The sequence below is a fragment of the Protopterus annectens genome, chromosome 4.part0 (genome assembly GCF_019279795.1).
Source record: "Protopterus annectens isolate FY-2018-M chromosome 4.part0, PAN1.0, whole genome shotgun sequence".
NCBI lineage: Eukaryota > Metazoa > Chordata > Ceratodontiformes > Protopteridae > Protopterus > Protopterus annectens.
The window spans coordinates 966,880,725-966,891,244 of NC_056733.1; positions in this window are offsets into that span (position 1 = coordinate 966,880,725).

Consider the following 10,520-nt stretch of genomic DNA (forward strand, 5'->3'; position numbering starts at 1 on the left):
TTCTTAATGTAAAATAACTGGCCTGAAGCCCAAGTGCCTAAACCAGAACTAATACATTTGGACACTGGGCTCTCAATCAGCAGTTCCCAACTTAGAAGGATGAAAGCTACCTGTCCTGCCACCACAGTGCTTGCCACAAACCTTCCTAATGTAAAACAACTGGTCTGAAGCCCAAGTGCTTAATCCAAAAGACTTAGAATGATAGCTACACTTTAATCAAGTTACAACCAAGCAGTAATAAATGCCATTGAATACTTTAGAGAATGTCTGGATTAGTGCTCAAGTTACACAAACAAAGCTAGATCCAGCAGGCCCGAATCCAGTCTATGCCACAGCAAACAAGGCACACCAACTTCAGTAAGAAACAGTTCAGATATGCATGCACTATAAGCCTTTAACCAGAAATTCCCAGCTCAGAAGGGCAGAGTCCAGCCTCTCCTCCCACAAGAGTGCAGACCACGAACCTTCTTAATGTAAAATAACTGGCTTGAAAGCCCAAGTGCTTAAACAAGAATTAATACACTTTTAGAATAACAGACACTGAGCCCTCAATCAGCAGTTCTCAACCTAGAAGGATGTAAGCTACCTGTTCTGCCACAACAGTGCAGACCACAAACCCTCTCAGTGCAAAACTAACTGGTCCGAAGCCCAAGTGTTTAAACCAAAAGGCTTAGAATGAGTTACACCAAGCAGTAATAAATACAATTGAGTATTTTTAAGATGATGCAAAAGTAAAATGAAGTAGGTAAAAACACAAGTACAGTAAAAGCAGATGAAATTTTTTTTTTTTTTTTTTCATCACCACAGTAGTCAGGAAATCCTTCTATGTGGCACACCTCATCACAAAGGGTTTCTCATCCAGGAAAAAGAGGTTATTGTTCCCCTCTACTTGTCACTCATTAGACCCATTATAGAGTATCGCACCCCTTTTGGTACGTACCTCACAAGACAGCTACAACATCTGGAAAGGCTGCAGAAATACCTCACAAAGAGGATTACTGGCCTCAAGCAGATGCCTTACACAGACCGTCTCAAAAAACTCCAGCTTTACTCTGCCGCATATCACCTACTCAGAGGTGATCTCTGCCTAACATACAAAGCTATGTCAAACCCAGAGCTGTTGGACATGCTCCACTTAAAGAAATCCCAATCCCTCCAAGCTACATACTCTCGGGACTTAAACCTTGTCACCACAATAAACAGAACATGCTGGAGGGATAGATTACTGTCCCAGAGACTTCTCATACTCTGGAACAAACTACCTATCTATATCAAACAAAGCTCCTCATTAGCACTCTTCAAGAAAAATCTTGATGATTGGATGGGAAATAAGAAATTCATCTTAAGGATCACCTCTGTGGCTCTGCTCGACAGGGGAAAAGGAAAATAATTTTCTTGGGTGGCGAAAGCCAGGGTACCTTTTTGGCTAGGCTTGTATAGGCCCTAGGGCCAATAGCCTGGTACCTACCTATGAATCTATGAACCTATGAACAACAGCACAGGTATTTATAACTGTGCTAGATTTGACAGAAATTATGTTTCACAACAGCATGAGTATTTATAAATGGGCTAGATTTGACAGAAATCTCACAACAGCACCAATACTTGATGGGCAGTTTTGAAGCATATCCAATAATTATTTCAGAACACGTGTCAATAAGGTCTAAGATAGAGATGCAACGGAATCAGGTAAAAAGGAGGCATTGGCAGTGCCCGACATATTAAAAAGAGCAACATTTAAGGAATGGGTAGTGAAAACAATTTGAGAGTTGCTGGGGAATGTACAAACTTTTTCAGAAGGGATAGCCATAGACTGCGATAAAATGAATATATCACTATAGAGCAATTTCAATTTTAAACCATGATTCTAAAGTATTTATGTCTATTCTAGCTGAGACAATGGCCAAGGTGTTGCTAAGACTAATAAATATAGATCAATGTAGCCTTGTGGATAGGATACAAAGATGTGACAACATATACAAATCAATGATGATACAAAGGGAAGGTGAGTGCAATAAGACCCCGTTATTGTTGGTGGGTCTTGATACAGAGAAGGCATGATTCAGAGATTATTACTAGGCTAACAATCTGGTAGGCCTTTCTAAGCCTAGCCAATTGTCCCAACTGGAACCTTGAGGACCAGGCATTTATAAGCTACCTCAGTCCATACGGTACATGCGTGCCAGGCCTGATGTAAATTTCTTAGTCCCCATCCACTGGTCTAGGTTGCATTTAAATTGGGTAATAGACAAACTCAGCTTCACATGGATGGGAAGCCTGTTCCATAGAAGGGGCATTTTCTGAGGGACACATATATGCCTCTTCAGCATTTTCTGTTTACGTCACAGACAAAATTTATGTTCCCAGACCTTGTATTTCTGATACTGTTTGACTTACAAACTGTAAGAGATTCATATGTGTGGGGTTTGCAGATGCCTTGTAAGCCAGATATAGATCACCCCTCAGCAATGTAAGGAGACTGAATAGAGGGCAAGGGCTTTAAGGCCTCTACATACGGCAGGTCTGTCATGCCTTGTATTGTTTTTGTAACTAACCTCTGAAATCACTCCATTTGCTGCATATGTCTGGTCTGGTACATAACAATGATTGGTCTGATAAAGGCAGAGTACAGTGGGATAATGACCTCTTTGGACCTAGATGCCATGCCCGTACTTATCAGTTGTGCAACATAAAAGGATTTCCTCACCACTGTGGCCATTTGGTGGTCAAAAGTAAGGCTACTGTCTGCATGCATACCCAGACTATTAGGTGCATATTATCAACATGGTAATTAGCTGGGATGGTTCACTTCCCAAAAGGTACAATTATGCATTTCTTAGCATTGGGTTTAAGAACATGGCTTTGGTTCCCCCAACCTGCAGTCATCTGCAGACTTAGGCAGTCATAAACCTGTCAGCCATAAAGCATTCAATCAAGTTAGCTCGAATTCTATGAGTGGGGCAGTTGCAGCATTTGCATTTTCTGGTGGAATAACTGGATTAATTAGGAAGATATCTGAAGGGTGAGAGGTAAGATATCTCTGAAGGGTCACAGGTAGGAATGCCAAGGTTTGAATAGAAGAACCAGGCAGGGATGTCCTCTTTCTCCTTTTGTTATATGCTTATACTTAGAGCCATTGACAAAGAAAATAAGGGAATTGCAAATTCAAGGGAAAAGCTGGTATGATACTCAAGAAGAATTAGCCTGATTTTCAGATTATATTATTTTGTATTTGATGAATCCAGAAAATAATATTTCAGTGTTGTGAAACATTTTGAGACAGTTTCACCTTTTTCGGGATACAAAATAAATAAAGATAAAAACAAGGCTATAGCAGTAAACTATGTTCCCACACACAAGTTTGTTCGGCAAAACCCATATTTATGGGAGCAATATAAAATGAAGCATTTAGGTGTTTTTGGGTTAAATGATTCTTTATGACAGCTAAGAATATGGTGGAGGAGACAAAACAAAAGATAATGCAAAAAGTGAGACGGTGGAAGCTCTTGATGATAGACACGGCTAATAAGATACAAGCAGTGAAACGTTTTTAGTCCCTTTAGTATTATATGCAGGTCAGGCAAATTCTTATCAATCAAAGGAGAAGCTGTGGAGCTTAATTAATAAAGAATTGAAGGGATTTATTTGGAAGGAAAAGACAGTAAGAGCTAAGCGGGAGACGTTGTTTCTCCCCACAGAACAAGGTGGTTTATGATTACCAGATGTGAAGGGATACTTTAGAGCTACACAGATAAGGTTCATATACATAACACATGCAAAAGACTATAAATCAAAGTAAAAAGAAATTATGTTGAAATGGGGGGGTCCAAAAATAAGGAGAGAGTAGGATTTTACATGTAGACACTTAAGGAGAACACTAACAGCCATACAGAATATTATATGTACAAAGCAGCAGAAATATTCTGAGAGCTAAGGTAACATGGGAGTGGAGAGAAAACATTTAACTGGTAGGTTTGACTGTACGTAGGGGCATAAAAAATAGGCGAGAGAGTAAGAATTTTTTGGAGAGAATTATCAATGGATCTAAGATAATGGGACAAATTACGAGGGGGGGGTTATAGAGTGGGTCAAGGCCAAACAAAAATTTGGCCTGTGGGCTGGCAATTGTCTTCCTTTCCATGGATTGATAGAGCAGAAGAAAATAGAAAAGGTTAGAGGAGTATTAAATGGAAGCCTAGCTCTGGTTGAGTGCATAGTTGAGTCTAGAATAGAAGTTGCTGTTAAAAAGGGATAATTAGCAGGACATATACATTATTGCATGATAACTATAGGGACCAATCAGAAGAGGTTAGACAAGACTAGGCTAATGAAAATGGAAAATCAATGTACAAAGACAAGTGGGAGGATATTTGTATAGCTCCCAAGTATGCATCAAAATGTACAATGTTTAGTATTTTTGCATGGAAATGTTTGCAGGGGTATATGTATATCCCAATTAGATTTCAGACTGTGGTAGGAAATAGAGGACTGCCTTGGAACTTTTTTTGGGGGGAATGTAATGAGTTGATACATTTTAGAAATTCCCTGTAGTGTACTTTGTCAGAAATGTTGGGGGAGCAAACTTAATACAACTATTGCCCAACGGTTCCTAGAATTTATAAACTCAAATGCTATGAAACAACTGGTCACCACTCCCACAAGAGGGGATAACATATTGGACCTGGTCATCACCAACATGGGGACTCTATGTTCACACCAGAGGTATGTCCCTCATTGGTAAGATCAGACCATAAATTAATCTCACTGGACATCCATATCCCATCCCCACCCCCAGCCAAGGAAATCACGGTGAAAAATCTCTCAAAAGCAAATTTCACACTTCTCAAAACCGAGGTGGAATCCTTCAAAGCCACCGGGCCAGTGGAAAATACTGCCCAAACAGCAGAATCCTTTACAAATGCATTCTATGGACACCTACAGGAATGTATGGGTCGTGCTGTCCCAAATAAAACCAAGACTCACTCCTCCAAAGGCAGGAGACCAGTCTGGTGGACCCCGGCCATAAATAAGCTATACAACAGAAGGAGGAAGCTACTACATGATAGAGCAAAATCCCAAAAAGGGAAGGCATCTCTGATCAGTACTAGCAAGAAACTACGATCCCTCATAAAATTATCTAAGGCCAGCTTCGAAAGAAAAATTGCACAAGACACTAAAGATAATCACAAGGTCTTCCTTAGTTATGTCAGGAATCTGGGGGGCAACTCTCAGATATGCTCTGAGTTAGTACAAAATGACAAAAAATAAACTGATCCCACAGACATTGCCAACATCCTGGCAGACAGGTAAAGTGCAAACTCCCCCCCCATTCCCCCCCAAAAGACCAAATGTCTATCCCAACAGAATGTAGCCTCCCTGACATCACAAATGCACAGGTGAGAGCTGCCCTCTCCAAAGCAAAAAACACAGCATCAGTGGGACCAGACGGTGTCTCGGGCTGTGTCTTACACGAGCTCCAAGAAAAACTAAACCCTCACATAAAGTCACTGTTCAATTTCAGCCTTACTACAGGATATGTACCCAAGGAATGGCGTACAGCAACAATGGTCCCACTCCACAAAGGTGGTGCCACAACGGACCGAGGAAACTATCGCCCTATAAGCCTGACTAGTCTGGTCTGCAAAGCTATGGAACATATCATCATGGAACTCATAAACAAGGACATTGGTAACCTCCAGACACTGGATCCCACTCAATTCGGCTTTGTTAAGGGCAGATCTTGCCTGTTGAACCTGGTTGACTTTTTTGAAACAGTTACCAAGGCCATAGATGAAGGGAAGGTAGTCCACATGGCCTACCTGGACCTCGCAAAAGCCTTTGACACAATACCCCACTCGGGCATCATAAATAAACTCACCAGCTTAAATATCAACCCCTGTGTCACAAGATGGATTGCAAACTGGCTCAGGGATAGAACCCACATGGTCAGTATTGCAGGCGCCATGTCAGACTCCAAACCAGTTACAAGTGGCATCCCACAAGGTTCAGTCATGGGACCTCTCTTGTTCGGTATATACTTCTCTGAGGTACAGGCTAATATGAGAGGACTATGGCTGACCAAGTTCACAGATGACTGCAAGCTGGGCACCATAATCGACTCTCCAGCTGACACAAGCATCCTCCAAAAGGGTCTCACAGAGATGGATAACTGGTGCCAGAGCCATGGCCTTAAGCTAAATGCCAAAAAGTGCATAGTCATCCCCTTCGGGAAAAACAAAGTGCCCACAAATTACCACATAGGTGGTAATCCATTAAATATGGAAGAAGTAATTAGGGATTTGGGGACCCAAGTAGATAGAAACCTCTCTTTTGACAATCATGTTGCTAGAGTGGTTAGAAAGACCTTCTATATAGCCCACCTTATCACGAAAGGGTTCACATCTAGAACAAGAGAGGTCATTGTGCCCCTCTACTCATCACTCATCAGGCCCATAATTGAATACAATGCCCCATTTGGGATGTACCTTACCTGACACCTGCAGCAACTGGAGAGGCCACAAAAGTACCTCACCAAGAGGATCAAGGGACTCAAACAGATGCCCTATGCAGTTTGGCAAAAGAAACTCCAGCTCTGCTCAGTTGCTTACCGCCTACTCAGAGGTTATCTATGCCTGACGTATAAAGCCATGCCCAACCCAGAATTAATGGACATGTTCCACCTCAGAAAATCCAAATCCCTTAGAGCTACATGCTCCAGGGACTTAAACCTCAGCACAGAAATAAATAGGACATGCTGGAGGGACAGATTCATATCCCAGAGGCTGCCCTCACTCTGGAACAGAATCCCAGTCCATGTTAGGCAGAGCCCCACATTGACCCTCTTCAAGATAAATCTTGATGAGTGGATGGGAGATCGTAAGTTCACCCCTGGGATCTCTTCTGTGTCCCTGCTAGACAGGGGCACAGTAAACTAACCTTAAAAGGGCTATCTTCTGTGACCTACTCTACAGAGGCACAGTAAACCGATCTAAAAGGGTGGAGAAAGCCAAACACACTCTGGCTAGGCTTGTAAATGCCCCAGGGCAGATAGCCTAGTATAAAACTATGAACCCATGAACTATGGAAGTAATTGTTTTGAGCTTGGATGCTGAAACTGAATCGCCTAGACACAGTAAGGCTATACTAGGTTTATTGCTGCTGGTTGCCAAAAAAGAATTCATTAGGAAATGGAAATCAAAACCAAAAACCAGCTGTGAAGGAACTGTTGAATGTTATAAAGATGAAAGAACTAGAGGTGGATCTTTAAAAAAGGAAAGTAGTAACCATGAAATAAATGGGATTTGTGAGAACAGTAAATACAGGGAGGGATTCATGAAGGCACAGTGATATGTACACCTCTGTGTACGTTTACCTCTGTTTACATGACTGGGTTCCCTTTTCCAGTTCTGCAACCATCCCATCATGGTGATACAGAATCCTGTGCCGCAAAGATAAGGCATTCCAGGGGAGAGTAATACACTAATTAGCCACGTGCTGTCTCCCCAGAACTGAATCCAGGAAGGCACCTAACATGGCCATCCCCACCACACTGTAGTGCTGAACATAGCCAAAAGGCTGCATTTAACTGCCTGCCATGAATGTGGTGGGGAACCAGCAGACCACCAGGGATTATTCTTAAAGTGCAGTAACAGTACTGACAACACAGTGGGCAGACCACCAGGGATTGGTTCTAAAGTGCAGTAACAGTACTGACAACACAACAGGCAGACCACCAGGGATTGGTCATAAAGTGCAGTAACAGTACTGACAAGACAACAGGCAGACCACCAGGGATTGGACATAAAGTGCAGTAACAGTACTGACAACACAACAGGCAGACCACCAGGGATTGGTCCTAAAGTGTTGTAATGGCACTGACATCATAGCATGACCCAGGGGTGGGGGAACCAGTAGATACCAGAGAATACTCTTAAAGTACCTTAACAGCATCAGCAGTGGTACTGGAATTGGGGTGGATGTGATAAACTATCCACCAGGGTATAATAGTTAACTGCCATAATGGCACTTCAGCTTTTATAGGGTAGGGATGTATCACATACTACTATGCCCTAAGGGGATTAAATATATATATATATATATATATATATATATATATATATATATATATATATATTTACTAACTTATCAAAAAAGAATATCTTGAAATTAAAAAACTCCTAACACAACATAGCCAGATATGGGCAACCCTTACAGAACCCACCACTACTAATTTAAAACAACTAGGCTGGCTTGAATTTCAACAGCAACTAAAACTTAATCAACTAAGCATAGCCCATCAAATTCTTTATCAGCCTAACAAAACACCTAAACTATCTACTCTTATTCACCCCTACCATAACCTAAGGTCCCTAAGATCTGCACACAAACTTCTTGTAAATATTGACAAAGCAAACAACAGGGCTGGATATTCCCTTTTCTCTAACACTGTTAGTAAAGATTGGAACTTGCTTCCCTCTAAACTTTCTACTATTCCCTCAAAACCTCTCTTCAAAAAGAAACTCAGGCTCTACCTTAAAACACAATGGCTCTGCCCCTGTACTAATCCTGACTAACTTTATTTTCTTGACCCCTGACTAAACCCCTCATCTTTAGAACCCAAAATCTATTCATTTTTTGCATCCACTGATTTACATCTCCTTCTAATTATCTATTAAAAAAAAGTGTTCATGTATAACTGCCATCTTCCTACTTTCCTGTATCCTTTCTCTCTGTACATTATGATAGTATTCTCCATTGTATATCACATGTTAATTTTTTATTTTTATTTTTGTCGTTGTTTTCTCTAACTACTGTATGTTTATATGTTACTACTATGCCACAATTTATAATGTTTGAATCTATCTTGTTACTTTATGTATTTAGCAAGATTTTCTATTATTTTTCACTTTAATGTTCAAGTTTGGAGCTTATCTCCCCGGGCCTCCACTGAAAATGGACACATATCCAGCTGGACTAGCCCGGTCAACAAATGTAAAATAAAAAAAAAATAAAAAAAAAAAAAATATATATATATATATATATATATAAAAAGAAACCTCAAAAAACAGAGGTTTAATAGTAACTTAACTGATGTAGAGAGAGGCATAGAGAAAGAAAGAAAAAAAAAAACCTTGGTAATCTCCAAGTGTAGTACCTTGCTCTTAGTTTTGCGCAGCTTTGGGTGTGCCGTCATTGATTGGCACGCCAAATGGGCGGGTAAATCCAGGAAGACGGACAGGCATGCAAATTCGCATGTCACTTTGTGTAAAGTGCCAAATATTCATTATCACAACGCACTCCACCCTATGATAAATTCTTAATTTTTCTCCTTTTTCAGGGGGGCAAGCCCCCCTGCAACCGCTTGTGGAGGCGCTGCATCCCCCACATCCCCCGCTTCCTCGCAAGCACATGTCCTTAAAGCCGTTAGAATGTAATAGTATCATTTAGAGAAATGGTGTGAACTCTGCCTGATTGACTGACTGAAATGTGATTTACTGCAGGCATTTTAATTTTATGTCCCTAATAAAACATTTCCCTTTTGGTACTGAATGAAGTGTTATGTCCCTAAAACAACATTACATTAATGTCATTTGGAGTGCTTTCGGCACAGATACTGAATATTAATTAACTTGCAGTCCGCACATTGTTGAATAATCATACTGCTACTGCCTCCACAGGGCTGGAGGCATGTTTGGGGCTGGTTTTGCTACTGCACATCCTGCGAGGTGCTTCACTTGGAGATTACCAAAACCTTTTATATTTGTCCTGAGAGCATGGCTGAAAAAAAATTCAGTGTAATAAAGGCTGCTGAACTCCTCATTTTGAGAGGTTTATGTTCGAGACACTGAAGTTTTAGAATAAAGGGAATGATCAGATGAGAGATCTTAGGTTTTAGTTTCATAAACAGTGAGTGAGTCATCAAGGTTTTGAGAAAGGTAAAATTAATCTGTTCTATTATGTTTTTTAACTGGAAATGAGTAATGTTTAAAAAACATGGCAGGTTCTTGGAAAACATAGCAACAGCATCACTGGGGTTCAGCTGAGAAGCCACAGTACTTATGTATTTGGAGGTGGCAGACAGTGTAGGTGGTTTCAGAATATTACTGCTTGGTATTAAAGCATACAGTTAAAGCCTTAATCAAAAAGATCAGTTTTCATATAGTGAAACACTTAATTATAATTGTTTCTGATCTAAAACTTTCAGCAGGAAATATAACCTTTGTACAGGATTTTACTGATAAATAGTGTCTCTACATGCTCCCTTGGGAAACAAAGTATCATGTCCATGTGTGTGTGTGTGTGTGTGTGTGTGTGTGTGTGTGTGTGTGTGTGTGCGTGCGTGCGTGCGTGCGTGTGTGTGTGTGTGTGTGTGTGTGTGTGTGTGTGTGCGTGTGTCTGCATGTGCGTGTGTGTGTGTGTGTGTGTGTGTGTGTGTGTGTGTGTGTGTGTGTGCGTGTGTGTGTGTGTGTGTGTGTGTGTGTGTGTGTGTGTCTGCGTGTGTGCGTGTGTGCGTGTGCGTG